Source organism: Sorex araneus, chromosome 11 (genome assembly GCF_027595985.1).
Source record: "Sorex araneus isolate mSorAra2 chromosome 11, mSorAra2.pri, whole genome shotgun sequence".
Lineage (NCBI taxonomy): Eukaryota > Metazoa > Chordata > Mammalia > Eulipotyphla > Soricidae > Sorex > Sorex araneus.
In genome coordinates, this window is record NC_073312.1 from 28,514,320 (window position 1) to 28,538,176 (window position 23,857).

General features: G+C 42.6%; 1 protein-coding gene across 3 annotated transcripts in view; it reads right to left on the reverse strand.

Annotated features, from left to right (window-relative positions):
* R3HCC1L (R3H domain and coiled-coil containing 1 like) overlaps window positions 1-14,658 on the reverse strand; it is a 99,209-nt gene extending 84,551 nt beyond the window's left edge. Inside the window, exons 1-3 of one of the 3 annotated variants that reach the window (XM_055119532.1) lie at window positions 14,552-14,596; window positions 2,015-2,072; window positions 1,090-1,268 (exon numbers count right to left, since the gene is read on the reverse strand). The gene's annotated coding sequence lies outside the window, so the exon portion shown is untranslated. Of the gene's footprint in view, window positions 1-1,089; window positions 1,269-2,014; window positions 2,073-14,551 lie in introns of all 3 variants that reach the window. The other 2 variants (XM_055119531.1, XM_004616421.2) reach the window with 2 other exon arrangements.
* Window positions 14,659-23,857: the final 9,199 nt, after the last annotated feature.

Genomic DNA, 23,857 nt, shown 5'->3' on the forward strand with positions numbered 1-23,857 from the left:
CTTAGTAGCAAAAGTATTTCCCATGCAAGCATGAGGCTGTAAATTCAATTCCCACTGCCTTCTACATACAACAATCTTGGAATTTTTGCTGTTTGGGACCCCTTACCCCAACTCCGAGTACCAAAATGAAATGTATGATCTCTGGCCCATGGCAGCCGGGTACGTACAAATACCATAATTAAAGTATGCACCATCCTGGCAGGTACTTGCATAAAGAAGTGTCAGCACCATACCCAGATGTACAACCCCCAGTCATCACTTTGAACAACTCAAAGATTAGGGAGAATTAAGCTTTAAGGGAAGAGGTTAACACAGTTCCTAGCACAAAATCTATATTCAAATAAATGCTCTTAGATGTTGTTAATAATAATCTCTAAATTCTGTGCAAATATAAGTTTCTTTATTCAAGAGATACATACCTCTACAATGGTAACTCTAGGTAAGAAGCAAAATAATAGATACGGAACGAATGCACTCATTTAAACATACTTACACAAATAGGTAAATGCATGGGGGAGGGACTCTTTTTAGTTAGTACTGACTAGCAGAAGTAATCCTTTCTTCTCACTCCATACTCACAAGCATGTTAGCATTCTCAAAATGAATCACTTTTACTTTTCTCTGGAAATTATTCTTATATATTAAAAGAACAATCCATAATCAAGGAAAAAATGAAATAATTTTCTTATCAGTGTCCTCTCTGCAGACCTGCATCTGGATACTGTACTTGAGAGTCATATTCTGTCCCCTTTTGTCTGTCACAAATTAAAATGGGAACAATCATGTATCTATTGAGAAATATCCCAGTTTGTCTCACCATATCACCTGGGCCCTGTGTCCTAAAATAGTAGAATAGGGATCAGGACTGTGGCTCAGAGATAATGCACAGCCTCATGTATAAGGCCTTGGATCTGATCCCAGCACCAGCAAAAAAATAAAATAGAATGGAATGAACATACACACCTAACTTTGCTTCTTCCCCCAAATCCCAATAATTGTAAAGATGTTATAAATCTAGAAGGATGGAGGAAGTGGGGGGAAAAATAAAAATGTGAACAATGGAATATATTTAAATAAATGATAACTCACTGGTCCTGGTCATCTATCCAGCAGCAGAAAAAGTTGCAGTCCAATCCAATTAGAGACAGAAATCCAAGTCAGAAACTTCATATTTAGCAAAGCGGAAGTGAGGGGCAGCAGATAAAGCCTATTTCCAGGAACACTTGGATCTTTAGATCTCTCCTCCTCCCTGACATTAAAGGTTATCTCTGCAAAACATGCAACAGGTGCTCTCTGGTTTGGGAAGTGACTAGAATGCAAGGGTCTGAAAAAATAGGTAATTAAGTGAGCATGTTAATCACTGTATCACTGTATCCCGTTGCTCATGAATTTGCTTGAGCGGGCACCAGTAACGTCTTCTTTGTGAGACTTGTTGTTACTGTTTTTGGCATATCAAATATGCCACGGGTAGCTTGCCGGGCTCTGCCATGCGGGCAACATACTCTCGTAAGCTTGCCGGGCTCTACAAGAGGGGCGGAGGAATTGATCCCGGGTCAGCCGCGTGCAAGGCGAACGCCCTACCCACTGTGCTATTGCTCCAGCCCTCAATAAAATTAAAAAAAAAAAAAAGAATAAAGTATGAACAAATAAAATCACTGAGCTGAAGAAAATAGCAAATGAACTAAAAAAAAAATACAAGAGGGGCCGGAGCGATAGCACAGCGGGTAGGGCGTTTGCCTTGCACGCGGCCGACCCAGGTTCGATCCCCGGCATCCCATATGGTCCCCCAAGCACTGCCAGGAGTAATTCCTGAGTGCAGAGCCAGGAGTAACCCCTGAGCATCGCTGGGTGTGACCCAAAAAGCAAAAAAAAAAAAAAAAAAAAAAAACAAGAGAAATCATAAAAAAAAAGGGGGGGGCAGAAGAACCAATTTACTGAGAAAAAGATGCAGTTCACACTAAAAGGAGGACAGAAGAACCCATCTGAACCCCGTTTAATAATAACAACAACTTACCTCTGCCAACTTTTACAAACCAACAGCCAGGAACAAAGTTACTGCGACGAACATAACCCTGAAATCGAACCAATACAACATATTCAGCGCTGCCCAAAGAGCCTTCTAAAAAAGTTCAACCAGTAACATCCCCCACTCAAAGCCTTTCACTCTCCTCAGACGAATGATCTGCTTCATGCAGACTGTGCCTAAGATTCTAGTGAGAAATGACCTCATCCTCTGACATCAAAGAAGGAATTAAATGACAATAATAATTAAAAAGATATGGGCTACGGAAATCAAGACATCAGACATGAGAGAAGTGCAGGAACACTGGTGAGTGAGGAGTCCCGGGCCCCAGATGGCAGCTGTGCCAGGAGCAGAAGGCAGGGGCGAGCAAGTGCCAGGCAGACGCTGCCATGCTCTGTGCCACAGCACCATTATTTTTATCTGACACAACTACAGAGGATGTGTTTCATATAAGCAGAAGGGGCAACAATGAATAAGGAAGATAAGAGTTTCAGCAATATAGGAAACAAACCCAAGAGGAAATAAAAGTGTTAAGGATTACCACAATCAGCAGAAAGAGCTATGGAGCCAGACCAGACAGCCAGTCTCAGCAGAGAAGCTGCCCTGAATTTTTGGGAAAGAAAGAAAACATACAAATGAAAGTTTCACTTCAAATGGGTAAGAACAGGGGAAATGTTCTCCACGTTTGGGGTAGAAGACAAAGTATTTTTAATACTGAAAGAATATAAAAGTGCAAGAATATAGAAGAAACTTCAAAAGTAAAACAATTTTGAAAGCAAATAATTACCAATTGACTCAACAAAGAGAATTCAGTAATTGTAATACGACAAAGATTGTAGGTCTGACCTTACTTACAAATTCATTAATGATCAGGAGACAGTGCAAATAACACATTTAATTAAATTTGCTCATTTATCTATTTTGGGAAGAACGATTAACAACAGTGAGAGAGAGAGTGGAGATATAAGTGGACAGAGATGGATTAAAAACATTGGCCAAAAGCAACCAAATTGTAGAGTAGGTAGAACACTAGGTAAAATTATAGGCTTAAAACACAAAAGAAGGTTATCAAAAGCTAATTTACTATAAGTCCTCTATACAAAGTTGCTGTATACATATATACATGTACGTGTATATACTCATATATAGATGTACACTGTATATGCACCCACACATAATAATTTTTTTCTTATTCAAGACCAACAATCCTACTTAAGCAAGGATTTGTGAAGGATGGATATCCTAAAAATAAGGCTCTGTGATGCAATTTGACAAGAGGAGTTTTATACTGTATAATCATAGAAACTGTTCTAAAGACAAACTCTGTGTACACTGTATTCTGTTCACCTACCTCCATTTGGATATCCCTTTTATTCCTGTATATGATTTCTAAACAGATTTTTCAAAACAGTTTACATTTCCTAACTTCTCCAACAGGATGTTACCGATAAGTGATTAAGTTTCACCAATGAAATAAAACCAAAAGTGGTATACAAGGTTTTCAAAAGGTCTTCACCCTAAAGATGTAGACCATCCTGCCTCTATGCCCTTCCTGCTGGTCGGATAGGAAGGAAATGGCAGGAACACCAGTTGGCATCTTAGATTCCAAAGTGACTTTGGAAAAGGCCAGTCTCCGTGATGAGAGGCGCAACCCCCTGCCATGGCACACACCAACCCCAGACTCCTCTGGTATTCCTGGAACTGAAGTTAACTTCTACGATGTTCCATTCTCCATTATTTGGTTGCCCAAATACATACGATAGAGGTGAAAACGCCTTGTTTTCTTTAAGCCATTCTCCTCTGCGCCTTAGCCAGCTTCTGTTCTGCGTCTACACCCTTCCTGCGGGTTCTGCTCAACCTGGGTCTTTTCTGCTGCTCTGCCACTATGCTCGAAGCCAAACATCCTAAAACATCATTAACTCCTTATGTCTGATCTTTTAATTGAGCCCTAATATTATTTCCAGTTGCTTATCATTCCACTTATATGAGACATAATTACATAGAAACATAACTTGATTTTTAAGACAAAAGTTAACTGTGACTGTGATAATAGCAGTTTGCCATGTTGGTATTAAATAAGCTAATATTAAGTGAGTTCTTAACAGATACCAGGCATTGTTCCAAGTCTCCAAGCCAAACCTCACAACAATCCTACAAAGTAAAGACTGCTATCAGCATTCCACTTCACAAGTGAAGAAACCAAGACCCAGACAAATCACGTACCTTGCTCAAGGCACATAGTTAACGCACTGAAGAAATCATTCAAACTAGACTTTCTAAAACTTATACTGGTTAAAGCACACATAACATTTATTCCACAGGTGCTATCTTAAGTCTTTTCTAAGTTGTCCTCCACCACCACAACAGGCATTTAAGTATCCTCCATGCTAATACTATATCCCTGTAAAATAATATACGCACCGCCAAATATCACTCTAAAACAAGTATGGCAAATATGATGAGCAAAATAATACTCTTCTGGAGACAGAGGCTATGACCATTGAGTAAAGACAAAATAAAGTTTTCTTGTAGAGTCTACATGTTCTGAAAGCAATTCTAAAAGAAAAATCCCAAATACCAGTTTTTTTTTTGACCAAATGCAAGGTCCCAAAACTAGACTACTTTAAAAGATAGATCGTTCATTTACATTATTACTTTATTTATATAGCACCAGATTTTTTAACTGCCACTTAAATTATTTAATACCTAAACACTTTATCAGCAATTGAACTTATATACTTAAGACCTCAAGCTCAAAACTCCGAGGTATCCTTAGACTCCAAGCTCTATTTTAGCCCCATACTTATTGTACTTCCTTCATAAGAGCTTTGCACTTTTAAATTATTCCACTAATGTAATATTGAAATAGTCTCTGGTCACTTCCTACTTGAGATTATCCTACGAAGCTGCTGGGACAACCTTTCTTAAACACTTTTCATCACAGGTACTTGGAACAGAAGTGCCTTCAACTCAAGAAGTCTTCACCAAAGTGGCTACGGCAGGAAGGGGGGAGGCGGTGGGAGGTAGCTACAGTTATGAAGAAACTCTAGTGGAAAGGCTAAGATATCAGCCTCTCAGTGCAATGTTCTACAGAAGTGCAATTATTTTTTCTAAAAAGGGGATGGGGCAGGCAACAAAATAAGTTTGGGAACTTCTGATTACAAGATCAAATGCAAGTTTCTCAGTCTAGTCTTCAAAGCCTTCCCTTGATTCTTCTTCATTATCCCCATAATACATAAACTGAACAAATCACATTTCTTTAATATACATCCTCAGTAGAAGTCATACTTCCCATTTGTAGAACACTGTTAACATTCCTTCTTTGTTTTGTTCAATTCACATAGAGCACCCATTTCTGCTTCTACATTCTCATCACTCTAAATGGAATTTATTCTCTACTCTCCCAAATCCATCACTGCCTTCAAGGTCCCCTCTACAGTGAGGCCTAAATAACCTCACATAGATACTCTGTATTTTACATTCCTCAACAGAAAGATCATCAGTTGTAGAAACAGAAGAATCTCATGACTTCTTTTGTACATAAGTGACTTTCCAAGAAGAGTTAACTTTTCATCAAATTACTCTCACAAATACCTTGCGAAGTTCATTTAACAGCTGTTAAAATCAAAGTTCACAGTATCCCACAGCTTGTCCTAATTTCTGTTTGGCAATGGCAAAGTCAAAACTAGAGCCCAGATTTTTCTAATACAAATGTGTCAATGTTACAGTATAATACATAATAGAAATGAAAAATAAAACTAAATGTTAAGTTACTTCCAGGAGATGACTACGGCTCTAATTTCTAAATCCTCTATAATAAGCACATGTTTGATTTATGACAATAGAAACAGTAAAGAAATACTTTACAGGGATCAGGATATAACTCAGTGATATATTATACATTTCCCAGGTATGAGAGTTTGGATTATGATCCATGGTATTCTCTACCCTCAAAATGCTTCAAAAATTAAAAGTATATAACATCATAAAATCAAAGATAAACTCAACACTGAAATCAAGTGTCATGGTCAAAGAAAAGCTTTAGGCTATGGAACTACAAACAAATAAACAACAACAAAAACCACCTATGTCATGCTGACAACCTATGTGGCAAAAAAAAAAAAAAACAGTTATATGGTATCTGGCACATCTCAATTTCAGTACTTAATAAGCCATTGGTTCTACTGGTAGAGAAGTCAGAAGGTTTGAAAGGCCACTAAGAATTCTCCAAGTACTCAAAGAAAGATATTGTCCAGAATTGAAGTCAATAAAATCATTCCACGAAAGTTTGTGTAAATTTAGTGTAATTTTTAAATCTTAAAAACCCAACAGCAGTGGATGAAGCCTTACTAATCTTCAATATTTACTCACCGACATTCAAAAGTGATAGTGTTACACCAAGGGCTCAACTCCACCCACCATTTCATTAATATGCTGCAGAGACACCACCAAACTGCAAATAATTTCAGGCACCCCAGTGCCCAGGCTGAGAACTCCCGTGTCTTCTCGGAGTCAAAGTGGGCAGTCTCCCCTTCCCAGGCCCACCCCAGTAACCCCACGCCTACCGGGTACTTCCAGAAGCCCAGTAACCACACCCAACTCTCATATCCGCTGCCATGCCAACCCATTGGTCCAGACAATGGGCCCAAACTCTCTAGAATGTAGGCTGCACACAACACCTCCAAATTCCTCAATACTGAAGGCTCACTAGCAACAAACAGCTCGGTAAATTCTTAGACAAGAGCTTAACAAAACTGAGATGAGCTACAATTTTCACATAATAAAATGACTATTTTATACTTACTGATTTTTAACATAGGAGCTTTGTTATCTAATCATTTTCAGCTCTAGAATTGTACCAACAGTTGTGGATTTTGTCCACACTAAAATTTTTTCTTTTAAAAAAGTGATAATGATAACTCATTCTTTAATTTTGTATTTTTCAATTTGATAAGGACAAGTGACAGTCTTTCTAAAGGCAGCACCAAAACCACCTCTACCCCTATGCTTTTCTTACAGTGTGATTCTCTGGGAGATGTGGATTCCATGCAACCACTGCTCTCTTTGAACCCAGTGTATATAGGACATTTCATGACATCCAAAGAGAGGTCACAAATGGTGCCCCAATTTTCACTTGGTCCTCTTAGAGTGTTCATTCGGCAAACAGATGCCACCGCAATGTTAAGAAGCTCAATGAGCTTATATGAAAAGCCTTATTCTAGGGTCAGGCAGTACCTACTATCCAACACCCACGTGAGAAGCCTCCAGTTTAGCTGCCAGTCATCAAGTCACCAGCAGCTTTCGAGTCTTTCCCGCTAAGACACACTGTCCTGTCTGAATTCCGACAGAATCAATAGCATAACAAAATGGTTGTTTTACAGCAAGTTTCAGAGTAGCTTTCTACATGACAAAAGGGAACCAGAAAAGCACACTTTCCCAGTTCAATAGCTTCAGATTAAATAAATGCATGCACACAGGCCCTCGAATCAATCTTTTCTCAATCTTAGGAAACTAATCCGAGAAACTGGGCAAAACTTTTAAAATATAGTTTCAGAACAAGGGATGGAGTTCAGCAGTAGAACATTTATCTTGCTTTTGTGAGGAGTCCCTGTGTCCAATCCCCAGCACCAAACACACAGTAATAGTACCTATTATTATTATAAAAAATGTACTTAGGAAATAGTCATTCACTTCAAATATTTCCAGTTTATGACACTTTGCTAGATACCTAAGATACAAAGTAATGTAGCCCACAGTTAATACAATTAGGGAGGAAAGGCATAAAAGCAGGTATACAAATAAAGTATAAATAGGAATACAGAGTTAACTCCACCAAAAATAGTTATAGTATCATTTTGAACTTAAAACGCAGCTTTACTCACAAAACTCAGCAACAACAAAAATCGAACTACTCCTGCCACAGATGGGGTGAGGAAATAAAAATATACTTTCCCAAAGAAGGCATATAGATGGTCATGAAGTAGGCATATATGAAAGTGCTATCATTACTCATGAGTAGGGACAAGTAAATCAAAACCATACTGAGATATCATCTCATGTCAGTGAGAATGGTGCACAGCAAAAAGTCTGGAAATAGCCAGTGCTGGCAGGGATCTGGTAAGAGTGTAACTCTCATCCACTGTTGGCAGGAATGTCATCTGGGTCAGCCTCTGTGGAAAGCAATATGGAGATCTCCCAAAAAATAGGAATAGATTTCCCATATGATTTTTTGGCATCTATCCCAAAACACAAACACAATGATTTGAAAGGATATATATGCACACCTATGTCATCATAACGCTTAGTACATTAGCTAAGTACAATAGCTAAGATATGCAAACAACTCAAATACCCAACTACAGGTGACTGGATCAAGAAGTAGTGCATATACACACAGTGGGATACTATGCAACTCTAAGAAAAAACAAAATCAAGCAACTTGCTGCAATATGGATGGAACTAGAGGATATCATGGTGATTGAAGCCAGTACGAAGAAAAAGGCCAGATACAGAATGATCTCTCTCGTATGTGGGGCTTAGAGATACAAAGCAAGGTAGCAACAAAGGTCAAAAAGTAATAAGGCAATCAGAGAACTGATCCACACAAGTGAGTGAGGAGGGTGGGGGGCCGGGAGTGGGAACCTGAAAGAGAAGGGTGTTGGGGTCCTTGGGAGAGGGAGGTGGGTACAGTGGTGATGGAATTATGTACACAGGAAATCATCATTAACAATAATACTGTAAATCACAGAACCTCAATCAATAAAAAGTTTATGAATAAACACAACTCCACAGAAAAGAAGTAGGAGACATTTACTAAATGCTTTGAAACAGTCTTATTAGACAGTTCGGATTGTTAGATGAGTAATTTTTGTTAAAGTTACTGTATTTTCTACATTTTTGAGAGTAAGCATTTACTATTTAAGCACACACACACACACACATATTTTGGGGGCAAGAGAGATGTTTCAGTGAGTAAGGCACTTCCCTTGCACATCGCCACGCCAGGTCTGATCCCAAGATCCCTTATGGTTCCCCAGACCTACCTGGAGTAGTGAGCCCTGAGCATATAGGCAAGAGTCAGCCCTTAACACAGCTAGATGTGACCCAAAAGTTTCTAAAAAGAGAAAAATTTTTATGTGTTTAAAACTACACTATAAATGAAGTAGTTAAGACATCTATAACAAAAGATGACTTGATGTTTGCAAGTTGAACGTGCAAAATAAATTTCATTTTTAAAGGGATTTTAATACAATAAAAATGCATAAATGTGGTATTTTAACTGATAATGAATACTTAATTTTCTTCTCTTTACTAGCTAACTATAAATATTTGCAATGGACATTATTATCCCTATTTTGGCAATGATAGGAAAATATCCACAGGATTATTGATATAAATGAGAGATTAGAAGTAAAATCCAGGGGCTGGAGCAATAGCACAGCGGGTAATGCGTTTGCCTTGCACGCGGCCGACCCGGGTTCGATTCCCAGCATCCCATATGGTCCCCTGAGCACCGCCAGGAGTAATTCCTGAGCACAAAGCCAGGAGCAACCCCTGTGCATCGCTGGGTGTGACCCAAAAAGAAAAAAAAAAAGTAAAATCCAGTTTCTCTGGTATTTCTATACACTGATCTAGCAGCCTATAGCAAAATACTTGAAGCAACTAAACTGCAAGCCAATAATAACATTACAATATTTAAATTCTTTTCTATGAGCAAATCTCACCTGAGTGCCACATATCTTTTGCCTGTGCGCCAAATTAAATGGTCATCAAACTGTCGACCACTTGCCTCTCTATGAACAGAAATCCATTCCCCTGTATTTGTAGCTTAACCAGTGTTACCTGGAAACCACTGCCTGACACCAGACCCTGCTGTTTCCAGTGATGCTTCTGTTTTGTTTTTTGTTGCTGGTGGTGCTGGGTGGGACTGGGCTCGGGGAGAACAGGCACACTTGGTGGTACTAAGGAGCCATTCCTGGCTCTGTGCTCAGTACTTGGAAGACCATATGCGGTGGCAGGACTCGAACCATTGTCAAAGCTGCAGCTGCCTGCAAGACCAGTGCCTTAACCTCCTATACACTCTAAGACCCAGTGCTTCTGTCTTTATCCCAAGTCTCAACCACCCTTGCTTGGCATGCAAAAAAAAGAAAAAGAGCCAAGAGGAATAACATATAGATGAGCAAATCTGAAGCCTGGAAAACTACACAGAAGGCTACCAGTGAAAAGCGCTGACCAGGCTGGGAACAACTGGTTTGTGTTTTTATTAAGAGGAGAAGATCTCCAAGCGCAGGTCTCCTGCTGCTGGGCAATGTCCCATAGCTTCTATCTATAGCTCTGACAACTGGAACTTCTCTATAATCCAATAAGCTCTGAGTAGTTACCTAGGCGTTGTCCATCCAGCAGAGCTCATTAACAGAGAACTCTAAACGTTTTAACCACTAGGTAAGAGCCCATTTTCTCATTCCATGCCATAGTAGAAATGAGGTTCCCTTTCAAGACGTGACTTAGCCTCATCCAATTTCTTCTCACTTCTGGAGGCAGGAATTAGGTAACAAATACAACTCAACAGCTAGAAGAAACACCTGAATTATAGTTCAGATTAGTGGTTATCCTATGGATGGCCAACTTTATACCCAGGAGAGTCATATTTATATAAATTTATCATTAAAAATTTACACTTGCATTCTGGCACCAGTTCATTTACTTTTACTACTTCTGATGTATTCTATGTGTGCCCAGTCAACAATATGTCAGTCTTTGCATTCATTCTAGTGCGATATTTTGTGAATAGTTAACTCAGAGCTAATGAGGACAGGGTCACAGATTCAAACTCCATGTTGGCCAATTAGCTTTGCTGTGTTTCAGGGTTCCATGGTCACAGCCAATAACCTTAACCTTGGCTGACAAAGAAATACACTGATTATGTGAAGCATTGATGGAATGAATACTGATATATCATTGAAATCTGACTACGAGAAAAATAGCAATAAAATTTTTAAACGGTAATTAGCAATAATACCGTCTATTCTTAACAATAAGCCTGGCTAGTATGGGCCTGGTTCAAATAATGTCTAATCTTTCCAGCCAGGGAGGGTCAAGATTATCTGTTTCACAAATGATGAGAAAAGTAGACTCAGAATGATGAAACTTTGGGGGCTGGAGCAATAGCACAGCGGGTAGGGCGTTTGCCTTGCACGCGGCCAACCCGGGTTCGGTTCCCAGCATCCCATATAGTCCCCCGAGCACCGCCAGGAGTAATTCCTGAGTGCATGAGCCAGGAGTAACCCCTGTGCGTTGCTGGGTGTGACCCAAAAAGCAAAAAAAAAAAAAAAAAAGAATGATGAAACTTAGTTGAGCCTGGGTCCAAGCTTTGGTCTGTCTGACTCTAAGTTTTAGGTCATTTCCACAATACAATACGCAATCTCCAGCATGTGCACTGACACTCAGGGAATAGAGAAAATGCCCCTGTAAAACAGTATTCAGCAATGGGCTGCAGAGGTAGCTCAACAGGCTACATTTTGTACAAAGGAGAGATGGGCTCAATCTCCAGCATCACAAGGTCCCCTGAGGCCTGCCAAGTGTGACCCCCCCCCCAAAAGCACAGAGCTGGCAGCACCCCCCAAGCACAGCCAGTTCATATGACTCCAAGTCCCCCGTCCCAAATTACTAAAATTTCAAAAATAGTAAAAATGCTTTTTAAAGAACGATTCAGCACAATCAATACTAAGCATCCGGTTGAAAACAAGAGAATCTATCTTCAAAAAAAAAATTTTTTTTAAGTAAAAATAAAGTAACAAGTGTCTGAAACATAAAGAGCAACTCATTACAGTGTGAAACAGAATCTACTAAGCTATTGTCATAGCTTTAATATGTGTCTATAATGAAAATTTTTAAGTGAAGAGTTGCATAGTCACAGGAGACATCAAAAAAAAGGAAAATAAAGGAAACATTTCCTGAACATCTGCAACTGCAGATAGTTATAGTCAACATGGTGTTGTTTGAAAAAATTAAAAACAAGTATTTCAATTCTTAACTACGTATTTACTTTAACCAACAAATCATCTCTTCTCTACTAGGCCTTCCTCCTTGGTTCCGCTAAGCTCTCAGTCTTGCAAATAGAAACACACCACAACTGCACTACCCACCAAGGGAGGGTCACTATGTCGTCTAGAACCTACCCAGTAAGTCAAACTTTTAATCAACTAGTATGGTTTACAAATGGGGGAAAAAATAAACGGAGGAAAATGTTTTATAATGCTCTAAAGTCAATCACTGATATTTGCATTTCAAGGAGAGAACTGTTCAGCTACAAGCTACAAAGTGTGAACAGGGAACTGTGAACTCTAAGGCACCACCAGTCCATAAGCAAATCCCAACCACCTTTTCACAAAAGCACCTGAAAACCTCTAAAAGTAAAAACGTCGGGCACATGATCTTTAGATGACATACAACTGCTACAAATCAACAACAACAACAAAAAAAAAAACAAGATCACCTGTGCAATCTGAAATAGTCTATTAGTAGTTTTGAAGTTTGGGGAGTCAGAGAAAACCATTTTCACTTTATAAACAAAAAGATGGAATATCGAGAAAATACATACCTAAAATTGTCATCGATTTTTATCATCATAGTCATTAATTACAATAGATGAAAATAATGAGCGCTTGTTTTAGGCACTCTGAGCTCTTCATGTTCACATCTCATTTAATACTCACTGACACCTTGTGAGATAAATGCTATTTTAGGAAATAAACTTGCTCAGAGAGGTCAAAAATAACTTGCCCAAAGGCATAAACTAGAAGCCACAGCAGCTGGGTACTCAAATATGTTCCGCGTTACATACTCAACTAATACACCATTTGCGTCCCTGAGCCACATACCGGTTTCCAACCAACACTTTCAAAATAAAAACAAGACTACATAACGACTACCGCAACCTATTTTTTAAAAAATTTAACTCCCAAGTCTCACATCTCTAAGGGGAAAAGCCATCTGCTTTAGAGTCTGGGGGCTTAACTGCCAGAAAACAGAGAGGGGGGACCTGAGCAGGAGCAGTGCAGGCAGGGCGCCAAGCGTCATAGGCAGCTGACCTGGGTCGGGTACCTAGCACCCCATATGGTACCCTGATGAGATCCGCCGGGATGGAGCGATCCCTGAGCAAAGTGCCAGGAGTAAGTTCTGAGCACTGCGCCGTGTGTGGCCCAAAAACAGAAAAGAAAGATAACGCATGGGAATACTGGCTATACTCCGAGTACCACCCCTGAGTTAAGAGTAGCACAGACACCTACAGTAGGGGCAAAGACAGCGTTTGCACTCCAAGGCACTGCACTAGAATCAGCTGGGCACAGCATCAGGAAAAGGACCTCGGGGAGACAGACGGCATCACTCTCAGTACCAGACTGGGGCACGTGGAGAGCTTTGAGAGACGGGCCCGGGAGGTGCTGACAAACGAAAAAGGAATTGGGGCACTTATGGGGGGGGGGGGGGTGGGTGTCATCATTTGCATCGTGTGTGTCTGCCCAGTGTGCGCGCGTGTGCGTATTTTGCTGGGTGGGGGAGGGGGAGGATGCCAAGTCTACGGTTGTTGCAGGGTTTCGCGTCCGGGAGAGAGTCAGACCCGAGCCCCCATGGGTGCAGGGCGCTAGGGCAGCTCCTCGCGGCCAAGTAAGGGCTTTGAGTCCCGCTCACTCATTCCCCACGACCCGTCCCCTCTCTGCCGGCTTGGCCTGAGCTTCCTGGGTCACGGCCACGGCTGCGATCGGCTGCGTGGAGCAATGACCGAGCGCCGCTGCCAAGTTATGTCCCTGCGCCGGGCCTGGGGGTGGGGTTGGCGAGGGGGTGGCTGAATGGTGCTTTCTCACGAACCCCGGTGTCCGGACCTCCCGACACAGGAGCGGCTGGCAGAGCCCGGCCCGTGCACCCCCACGACTTTCAGCGGGGGGAGGACCCCGAGGTCGCCGCAAGCCAGGACATGACAGTCTGGCTCCTCCCGGGACCCTGGTCCACCTGGAGGGCCGCGTTGATCGCGGGGACCCGGGGCTGCCCGAGACGGACGGCCGGGACATGAAGCGCGGTCCCCCCGCGGACACGGCTTGCCACCGGCCTGAAGGAAGCCCGGGTGGTCCCTCAGTGGTCTCGGGGGGAGGGACCGCGGGGGGGGGGGGCGCTACGCACCCGCTCGGGACCTGTTGAGCCCCGGGAGAGGAAGGCGCCCTCCGCGAGGAGTTCGGAGGGGCGGGCGCAGCCCCAGCACGGGCACAGGGGCGGCCCGCCGCCGCCGCCCGGGGAGCGGTGCCCTCCCCAGGGCGCCCCAAAGGGTGCCAGAGCCGGAGCGCGGCAGGAACCTCTGCCCCAGGCGGGGGCCCGCCCCGCGCATCACGTGAGAATAAAACCGCCCGGGACCGGCAGCCGTTACAGCAAGTCCCGTCCCCCGTGCGAGGGGAGAAGAGGAAGCGATGAGCCCAACTAGGAATACGGAGGGAAAGAGGGAGGGGGGGCGGGAAGGGGGGGCACAGAGCGGCTCGTTACCCGGGGCACCGTCGCTCTCCGCTTCCGCCGCCGCCTCGACGCGCGAGCTCTTCCGCCCGCGCCGCTGGGGCGCGCTCCAGGCCGCGGCTCCGCCCTCCACAACACCCCCCGCCCGCTCCGCGGGGCATTCTGGGAGTTGTAGTCCGGGACGGCCTCCTGGTCACGTGTCGCGCCCCTGGCAAGATGGCGGAGATGACTGCGTCCTTGCTAGATTCACCCGGGAACATTCTTGTCTCCCCACACCCCACTCAGTCATTTCAACCCGTCCTCTCCTCTTCACTGTCCAGTTCTTGAAAATAGTCGTCTAAGCGCGCCGTCATCCTCTGCAACACTGCTCTGTGTTTTCCCCACCATTCCTGGTCAAAACCCATGTTGCCATGTGCATCTTCTGACCCAACTCCCTGGAGGTATTTTCAGGACCTCTAATTCAAGCTTGAGGCACCATTTGATGCTGTTGTACATACTTCATTTATTTTCTATGTCACTTTCCAAAAGTTCCTTTTCCGGCCGTTCTTTGCAATTTGAAGGTATTTTTTCCAGTCCAGCTCCGAAGGATTAGTGATCTCCAGAATTCAAGGCGCTGGGATGGGGACAGAGCACTCTCATTCCCTCTCTGTATGTTCCTCTTAAGTCCCACTAGCATCCCCAACGTAGCAACTTGGAAACTGAACTGAACTCTCTTTCCTAGACACCAATATTGTCTCCAGCCTCCAACCTAGAGTCATACATCTTCCGCACTTACTCTTCAACCTTGTTCAGAAGATCACCGACATTTTATCTGCCGCGTAATTCGTGAGGCTGTTTCGCTCCACACCCATCATTAAGAAATGATAGTCAGGTCTCCATCATTTCTTCACTATTGAACTGCCTTCAGCGCCTCTATTTAGAGCTGCAGAGCGCTATCAGGTCCATTAATGCAAATGGGAATATTAATCAGGTTGAGCTTTGGGTAAAACCCAGGATGCCCTGCATTGAGACTGAAGAGGAATAGAGATCTGCAGGTAAATTCCTTGGATGGATTTTTTTTACCTAATATGAATACCAGTCCTCTTCCTATTCTCCCTTCCTATGTTTGGAGGTTCAGAGAAGGGAAATTTATAACAGGTATTAATATAAGTGTCAAGTTGTGCTTTTTTTTTAAGTGCACCAGGTGATTCAGTCACTCAACAAGAACATAGTTTTGTTGCCTCCTATTTACCAGGCATTGTGCTGGGCATTGAGAAAATAATAGTGAATAAGACAGTTCTTGCCCTTGTAAAGTTTATATTCTCTTGGGGAGAAATGATATTAATCAAATTACCCCATACTAAACAAAAATCAAGGGGAAAAAACAAAAAAATACAAAACAGCAAGAAAACAGCTGACAAAAATTATTCAGGAAAAGATATTCCCTTTCTATTTCCCTCTGCCATCTTCCCCTGCTCCCTGGGTGGGAATTAGCACCCTCTGTCTAACTAGCAGCCTGTCCAAAGCTAATCTTCCCCTTCCTCATTTCCCTATCTAGATTTATAAAATCACTATATTGCACTGCATTCCCATCTTTGCATAAACTATCCCTTCTATTTGGAAAAACGCTTCCTTTTCACCTTGAATAACTTCTACCCTAATTCTCCTCTGTTGGATTCCAAAGCAAACTCAGTAGGACATCAACCTCATGGAAGGATTTCTGAGTTGACTTTCATTTGGTGAAAACTCCCATGAAAGCAGGCATCAGCTGTGTAAGGAAGCCAGGAACAACTGAATGTGGGTTACTAGGAGCAGAGCTGCTTTAGCCAGTGTGGTGTTATAGGGCCTGAGCCAATATATCCATTCTTCAAAACACAGATCAATTATCACCTCCTCCAGAAAATCTTTGGTGGACTCTTCCAGGATAAACTGCTCCTCTTTCCTATTCATTACACCCATGCCAATCTCTTTCAGTAATATGCCAGAACCTCCTCATACCAGGTAAAGAGCCAACTGTCAACTGTTAAATATTCAGAGACTTTGAAAATCAGTCTTTAAGTTATTGAAATCAACTGTGACTGGAGTATTTACACCACCATAGAAATCAACTAATGACAAATCAGGGTCTTTTATATTTGAGGAGAGAGAGAGAATCCGTTTACCAATATATCACTATCTTTGTCATACCCTTCTCTACATTGTGTTGTGGGGATTACTCCCCTGTTAGAAAAATCCCTTGCAATGATCTCACTTAGCAACCATTTCTTATATTTACTACTATTCACCAGAAACAAGTAAGATATTAAGGCGATATACAATGGAAAATGAATAAACATAATCCCTAGTATAGACTAGCAGATAGGATCTATGTCCAAAAAAATTGGGGGCCAGCGAGTAGGCTCAAAGGGGTGAATACTAAGTGAATATTTTGCATACAGGAGGCATGAGTTTGATCTCTGGCACCACCATAGTCCCACAAGAATAGCCAGAAGCAACTCTCAGGCACAGAGCCAGGAGTAGCTCCTGAGCACTGCCAGGTATAGCTCCAAACAAACAAAAATGAAAAATGAAGCACTCTATAGTTACAAGTTGAGTGGTCTGCTTTGTGATAAAACATCCTGACAATGCATGTGGCTAGCATAGAATACTAGGTTGTTGGTGGTGGCGGTAGCAGTGTCAGGGGCCAAGAATTCAACTCAGTCTTACATATGCAAAACATGTGCTCTACCTACTTGAGTCACATCTCTGGCCAGCTCAGCATGCTACACCATTTTAACAAAGTGATGAATTAAACCTTTCTAAGGAGTTTATATTCTTCTGGGACCTAAAAATAAAAAATAAGTGTGGGGAGAGACATATAGATGCCCCCTTGAAAAAATGTTGTTTCAGTGAAAGAGATACAACTACAAAAAGAGTCGAGATGTTTGAAGGACAATCTTGCTAGGATGGTGTGATGGTTAATTTTATGTCAACATAATTTGGTTGAGGGATGCCAAGATTAGACATTATTTCTGAATGTGTCTACGAAGATATTTCTGGGTGAGACTAGCACAGGAATCATGGATTCAGAAAAGTGGACTGTCCCCTTTCCTATGAGGGTGGGCAGCATCATGTATACTGAGGACCTTAATAAAAAAAAAATCAGAGGAGGCAGGATTTGGATTTGTTCCTTCTTGCCTGCCTGCTTGAGCTGGGACTTTGACCTATTGATCTCCTTTGCCCTTGGAGTGGATTTACACCATTGGCTCCCCTAGTTCTCAGCCTCTGGACTTACACTCGACCACACCCCATCTTTCCTGGACACTCGCAGATAGCAGATTGTGGAACTTTTCAGATCACAATCACTACTTAAACCAACTCCTCAAAATAACTATGTGTATTTATAATATACTTTATATATATATATATTTCCCACAATACCTCCTATCATTATATACATATAAATTATTAGGTTGAACACATTTGTGTCTCTTGAAAAAGGATATGTATCAATATATGTGTATATATCACTGTATCTCTGTCATCCCGTTGTTCGTCAATTTACTCAAGCGGGCACCAGTAATGTCTCTATTCCTCTCAGCCCTGAGATTTTAGCAGCCTCTCCTTACTCGTCTTTCCCAATGGTTGGAGGCTCTTTCAGGGTCAGGGTAATGAGACTTATCGTTACTGTTTTGGGCATATTGAATATGCCATGGGCAGCTTGCCAGACTCTGCCTATGTGGGCAGGATACTCTCAGTAGCTTGCCAGGCTCTCTGAGAGGTATATATATATATATATATATATGTATGTATGTATACATATATGTATGTATATATGTGTATATATATGTATAGATACTCTCAGTAGCTTGCCAGGCTCTCCGAGAGGTATATATATATGTATATATATGTACACATATATATATTACGTTCCATGATTTGTTGCTTACTGTCTGAACTTCATCAAATATGGTGATAATTATGGAAAATGGGTAGGAAGTGTCTTGTAATGTGTCCGGAAAGTGGCCTGAAATGTGGGGGCGGTTGGGTAGTGGAGGTCAGCTGCTGGCGCTGTGTCCCTTGGGGCAGGGAGCGTTCTCACCGGTCCCCCTCTGGGGCACCCCGAGTGAAAACAGCCTGGCCCTGGCACAGAGTCCAGTGGCATGCTATGGGGGCCTCATTCTGTACTCCCGTCTGGGAGAAGTAGCCAGTCTACTCCCATCTGGGAGGAGCAGCAAGTATATGTGTATATACTTGCTATGTATATGTGTAGTTGTATATATGAATATATGTAGCATATATGAATATGAAAACTTGTATAGATATTTACATCCCACTGGTTCTTTTTTCTCTGGAGCACCTAGCTAGTATAGACGGAGAGAGTGTTTGTGGGTGAGTGATCCAGTCTACTTGACATGAAGTAGTTGGAACCAGATGCGCATAGCCTTAAGACTAGAGGATCCTGAATTAGAAAAGGCAAGGGTTTAAACACATGCTGGGGCTGGAAATATAGCTTAGTGGTGGCTTGCATGCTTCACAAATACAAGGAGTGAAGTTCAGTCTGCACCCACACCCACAAAAACAAATATAAATAAATGAAGGAATGATTATCTCAGTTACATTTTTTTTCTTGCAGGGAATTGTTAGACAATGGAGCTGTCAGAACCAGTTCTACATAAACCGAGGTTCCAGAGATAAAGTGCACAGCTTCGTGCTTGCTATGGCTCTCCTAAGATACACCTTCCAAGTTCTTTCTCCCCAGGAATCCCAGGCAGCAGTGCTGTGGGGAATCCTGGCAGCATCAGAGACAGCAGAGTTGGAACTCATGACTTGCTGTGAGCCACTGAGCCGTCTTCCGGGTCCCTGGTTATGTTGTTGTTGGTGGTGGTGGTGGAGGATCAAAGTAGAGGTATGAGTTCACCGGCTTCAATTGTCTAAGTTAGAAATAATGAAACAGGGCCAGGGAGCTAGAGAAAAAAGGTTGAGCTAATGGTTCCCTAAGCAATGCTGTTAGTGAGCCCCTAGCAGGGAGCTGGGATTAATAGCCCCTGAGTACTGCCTCTTGTGACCCCAAAACAAAACAAAACAAGCCAGCTACAATGAAACAGCTAACGTGAAACAAAATGCAATGTGGGAAAGAAGTGTGTGGATTTGACAGATACCTTGCATATTGCATCAACAGGACTGGCTGATAGTATGGATGTAGGGGAGGATGGTTCCATAAAGAAAGAACAGAAATTTCTAGGATTACATCTCTAACCCCTAAGAAAGGGCCTGGTGGATGGTGAGTGTTCAATAACTGTGTCTAGTGAAAGACTCCCTTCCAGGCACTAATCTTCATCCAACCTGCTGCTGGCCACCTTTGTGCAGACTAGAAGGGCGTGCCTCTTCCTCCAGGCAGCCATAGCCTATTACCAGGGTACACAGACCAATGAGCAGAATCAGGATGCCTTTGGGATCCCCTGACCCCCCTAGGTGGCACCCCTGTGCAGTTCAACAACCCAGCCACTGTGTGTGACCTCCACCACCCAATACAGCAGCCCAGACTTCACACACCCTAGGAGAGTTGGGTGGCGTTCAAACCAGTTTCCCTGGAGGGAGGCGGGGCGCTCAAATCTTGGCATAGATAGAGGCTGACCTGAGGTCACCAGAGCAGCTGCTGGGACAGCGACTCAAACCTCAACCCTCCACTCCCCAGGGACCCTTTAGCCTTGGAGCCACATTGTCGGTCGCAGATCACTCAGCCCATCGATAAAAAGCTAAATTCAAAACGGTGACTTTGCTTCCTTGAGTTTCTCATCTGTCTCAGTTACTATTGTTAGAGTACTTCACATTAACATAGTATCCAATATGTGCTCAGGGCTTCACAAAATACAATAAAGGAACATGAAACCGAAGGACCTTATTCTTTCCTTCCTAACAGAATAAATATGGAATGGCTGGTTTAAAGGGCCCTGAGCTCTTGGGTTAAAATGAAGAGGGTGTGGAAGCCATGGGTAGCCCAACGGTCAAAGCGTTGGTGCCAGTTTACAAACTCCATCCCTATCCACGTTTGCTGAGCATGGTCCCGACACCAACATAGTATGTGATGGTTCATACACAACAGCCAGGTGTGTGCACATCCCCACTGAAGTGCATAACCCTTGGCAAGTGCTACAAAGTGTGTGCCAGCCACAACGGAAGGAGTACAATGCCTCCACAAGCACCAAAGCACAAAGTGGGTAGAGCCCAAGCAAGCATCACAGTCAAGCATGTGTGTTACTCCCACTGGTCCTCATAGCAACAACAAAAAGGGAAGGGTAAAGAAGGGGACATGACCCAGTAAAATAATCTGTGTTGAATTTGAGGTGGAAGTGCCCTCTAGGTTCCTAACTTACACTTGGGGGACAGAGTTCTGGCTGTGCTTCAGAGTTCTCTGCAATGAATTTAGTAGGAGCTCTTCATTGATCTCCCCAACACACCCAGCCATTGTCCTGAAGTCTTTACTTTCTCCAGCCATTGCTTATGACACATACAAGCCTAAAGTGTTACATTCATTCTAGTCACATGGGAATGAGACAGGTCCCCCAAAGCACGGAGGAATAAAATATGCACGTGTGCAAGTTATTTTTCCTTCTCATCTAGAATGAGAAGAGGCATGGATGTGGAGCAGCTGGCTTCCCAAATGCAAATTAGGGACGGGGTCAAAGCTGGGAGTGAAAGCAGTTGAGAGAATCACCTTATAGGAGTAAAAGAATTCTCCTCTCTCAAATAAATAAAGGCACTTTACATGTGCTCATTATATCCCATGAGCTGTGTTCACCCCTCTACATGACCACCTGAGCCAGCCTCACTGTCCTATAAAGTTATCACCATTGTTTCATACTGGAGGAAGCAGAGGCCCAGACTTATGCAATCAAAAAATGACAAAACAGGTCAAGACGATCTGGCTTTTAACCACCAAACCGCACGGACTCTGGTTCAGTGCTCATGGTGTGCATCTCCTTTCGCTCCTAGGCTGTCATGGGAGATATCTGCCTCTCAGATTAGGGGATTTCTTCAAGCCTGTGTTCTCGGTGCATTAGGATAGTGTCATCTCCAGCCTAGCCTCAGAAGAGAGATTTGAACAAGGCTTCCAGAAGATACCACGTCAGCTGAGAACATTCTACAGTCCCTTTGGAATTTCTTGTCCATCCACTCTGAGACCACAGGACCCAGATGTTATAAAAGATGGAAGAGACTATGACATGACAGAGACTATCTGAGCCTGCCCCTTGGAAATGTGGACCCTGACAGGTCCCTCCCAACTTGGCATTTCCTTTCTCTTATGGCACTCAGCCAATAAGCACAGAGGTATTTAAATATTTCTGGGTTCTTGGGGACTTGGATTATGTCCACGTGAATGAATGTGACTTATATGGATCCTTAGCATCGAATGGAGGAAAGAAAGATGTCAGGACACAGCAGGGAGGCAATCCATGGATTTCTCTCATTTTACTAATGATAGGGTACTCAGACACATAGCTAGGACTCTGATCCCCACACCCAAGTAAAGAACCTAGAAAACTCCCCCAACTCTAATTGTAGATACCGTTTAAAAGGCAGGACAGTAATTATTCTGATTGTCAACAATCAGTATTGTTGTACAGAACAATGACTATTGTTCTGATTGTCTCTAAGATGGTGAGGTCACAGCCTCTGATTGATTTCTCTGAACTCAGGGTCTCATACAGGTAAGGCAAGTGCTTGGTCACACCCCAGGCCCCATATGTGGAATTCTTATTTGGCAGAGATCTGTGCCAGCATCCCACCCCACACAACACACACACAATTAGTCTGCCTCTTGCCTCAAGACTTATAATGACTAAACTATCCAGTGCCACAATGCCAGCTTGGAGAAAAGAACTTGGCCATCTTTGTCAATATTCATCCTGATCTGGAGACAATTTGAGTCCTTAGAGGAATACTGGGAAATAGTCTAGAGAATCAGAGCTCAGCTCTGACTGAAAGCCACCAGTTATTTCTGGGATTTTTGGTTCCAACACATCACCCATATCCCGGTTTTCACCTCTTTCGTACCTGCATCAGGATGCATAATAAGTCACATCTTTCATCCCTTGGTCCAAGATTGTGCCAAACTCTGAGTTGGATGGCCAGCTAGAGTATAGATTAGAACAAACTTGAGAACTAGGGCCCTGAATATGATATATATGTGTATGTATAGATAGGTATATATATATATGCAAAATCTTAGCTGAATCACTGTTTATTATGAAGCATATATACGTAGATAAATCATAAAATACAGCCTTCCATAGTAGCCTACTTCATTGGCTAATCATGAGGATTAAGTCCTATAATGGATGGAAATTGTCTATAAACTATAAAAGTCTAGCAAGGTAATGAGGACATATAATTACACCAAGTTGTGATCATAAGGGACAGAGATAAGTAGGGAACAAATTGATTTCTTTTCATTGCAGTACTAATGCTTTTTTCCCTTAAGAGCGTGGTAGAGGCAAAGTGACCCTAATTTTTCCAAGTTCTTTTTCCCCAATCCTAGACACTTTCCTTTGACCAAAAGAGTCACTTAGCACACAAAACAAAACAAAACAATCCATAATCCCTTATTAGCAGTACCAGGCACAGTGCCTTGCATAGAAGAGAAACATACGAAATGCCTGCTAAATAAAAAAAAATCTCTTCTTTTCTACTCAACAACAGAGACATCAAGAGTTTGGCTATAATGGTCACTAGGCTCCATCTCATAACCTACAATGTGTAACCCAGTCCCCTCTGTAGGAAAATGGAACCACATTGGTTCACTTTGTTGGTATACAACATCCCATAATCTCAGGCCTAGCTAGGCCTGGATGTAAACGGTTTATGATTTGGTTACTGTAACTTTAAATGGCGGTTACTGTTTCCGTTGGTTGATTTGCATATTCGCCTATGTGGCTGAATATGATTGGTTTGTATGTCAATTTAATAAATAAAAGGAGGTTGAACAGGCTGCTCTCAGGCAGGCCATAACAAAACCTCCGGAGGCAGTCCTGTGATCCTCCCCAAAAAATGTATATTTCTTCTGCGAGTAAAGTGCCTCTGACTCTCCCGTAAAATTGCAACATTGTTGCAACATACTTAACCCTATAAAACAAGTTCAGCTCCAGTCAGCCAGAACTTGCTGCTCTCCAACTCCACTTGACTACTTCACACCTCCTTCTTCGCCTATACTGTCTGCTCTGCCTGGAATCCCCTGGCTCTCCTTCCTCCACCTCCATTAGGAGCCAATTCAGAGCACCTTTACAAAACACCCCAGCTTCTGTGAACTAGCAGTTGCTTCTTCCTCTTCCTTATTATGAGCTCTCACAATCTTGGTTACAGAATTCCCCAAATAACTAT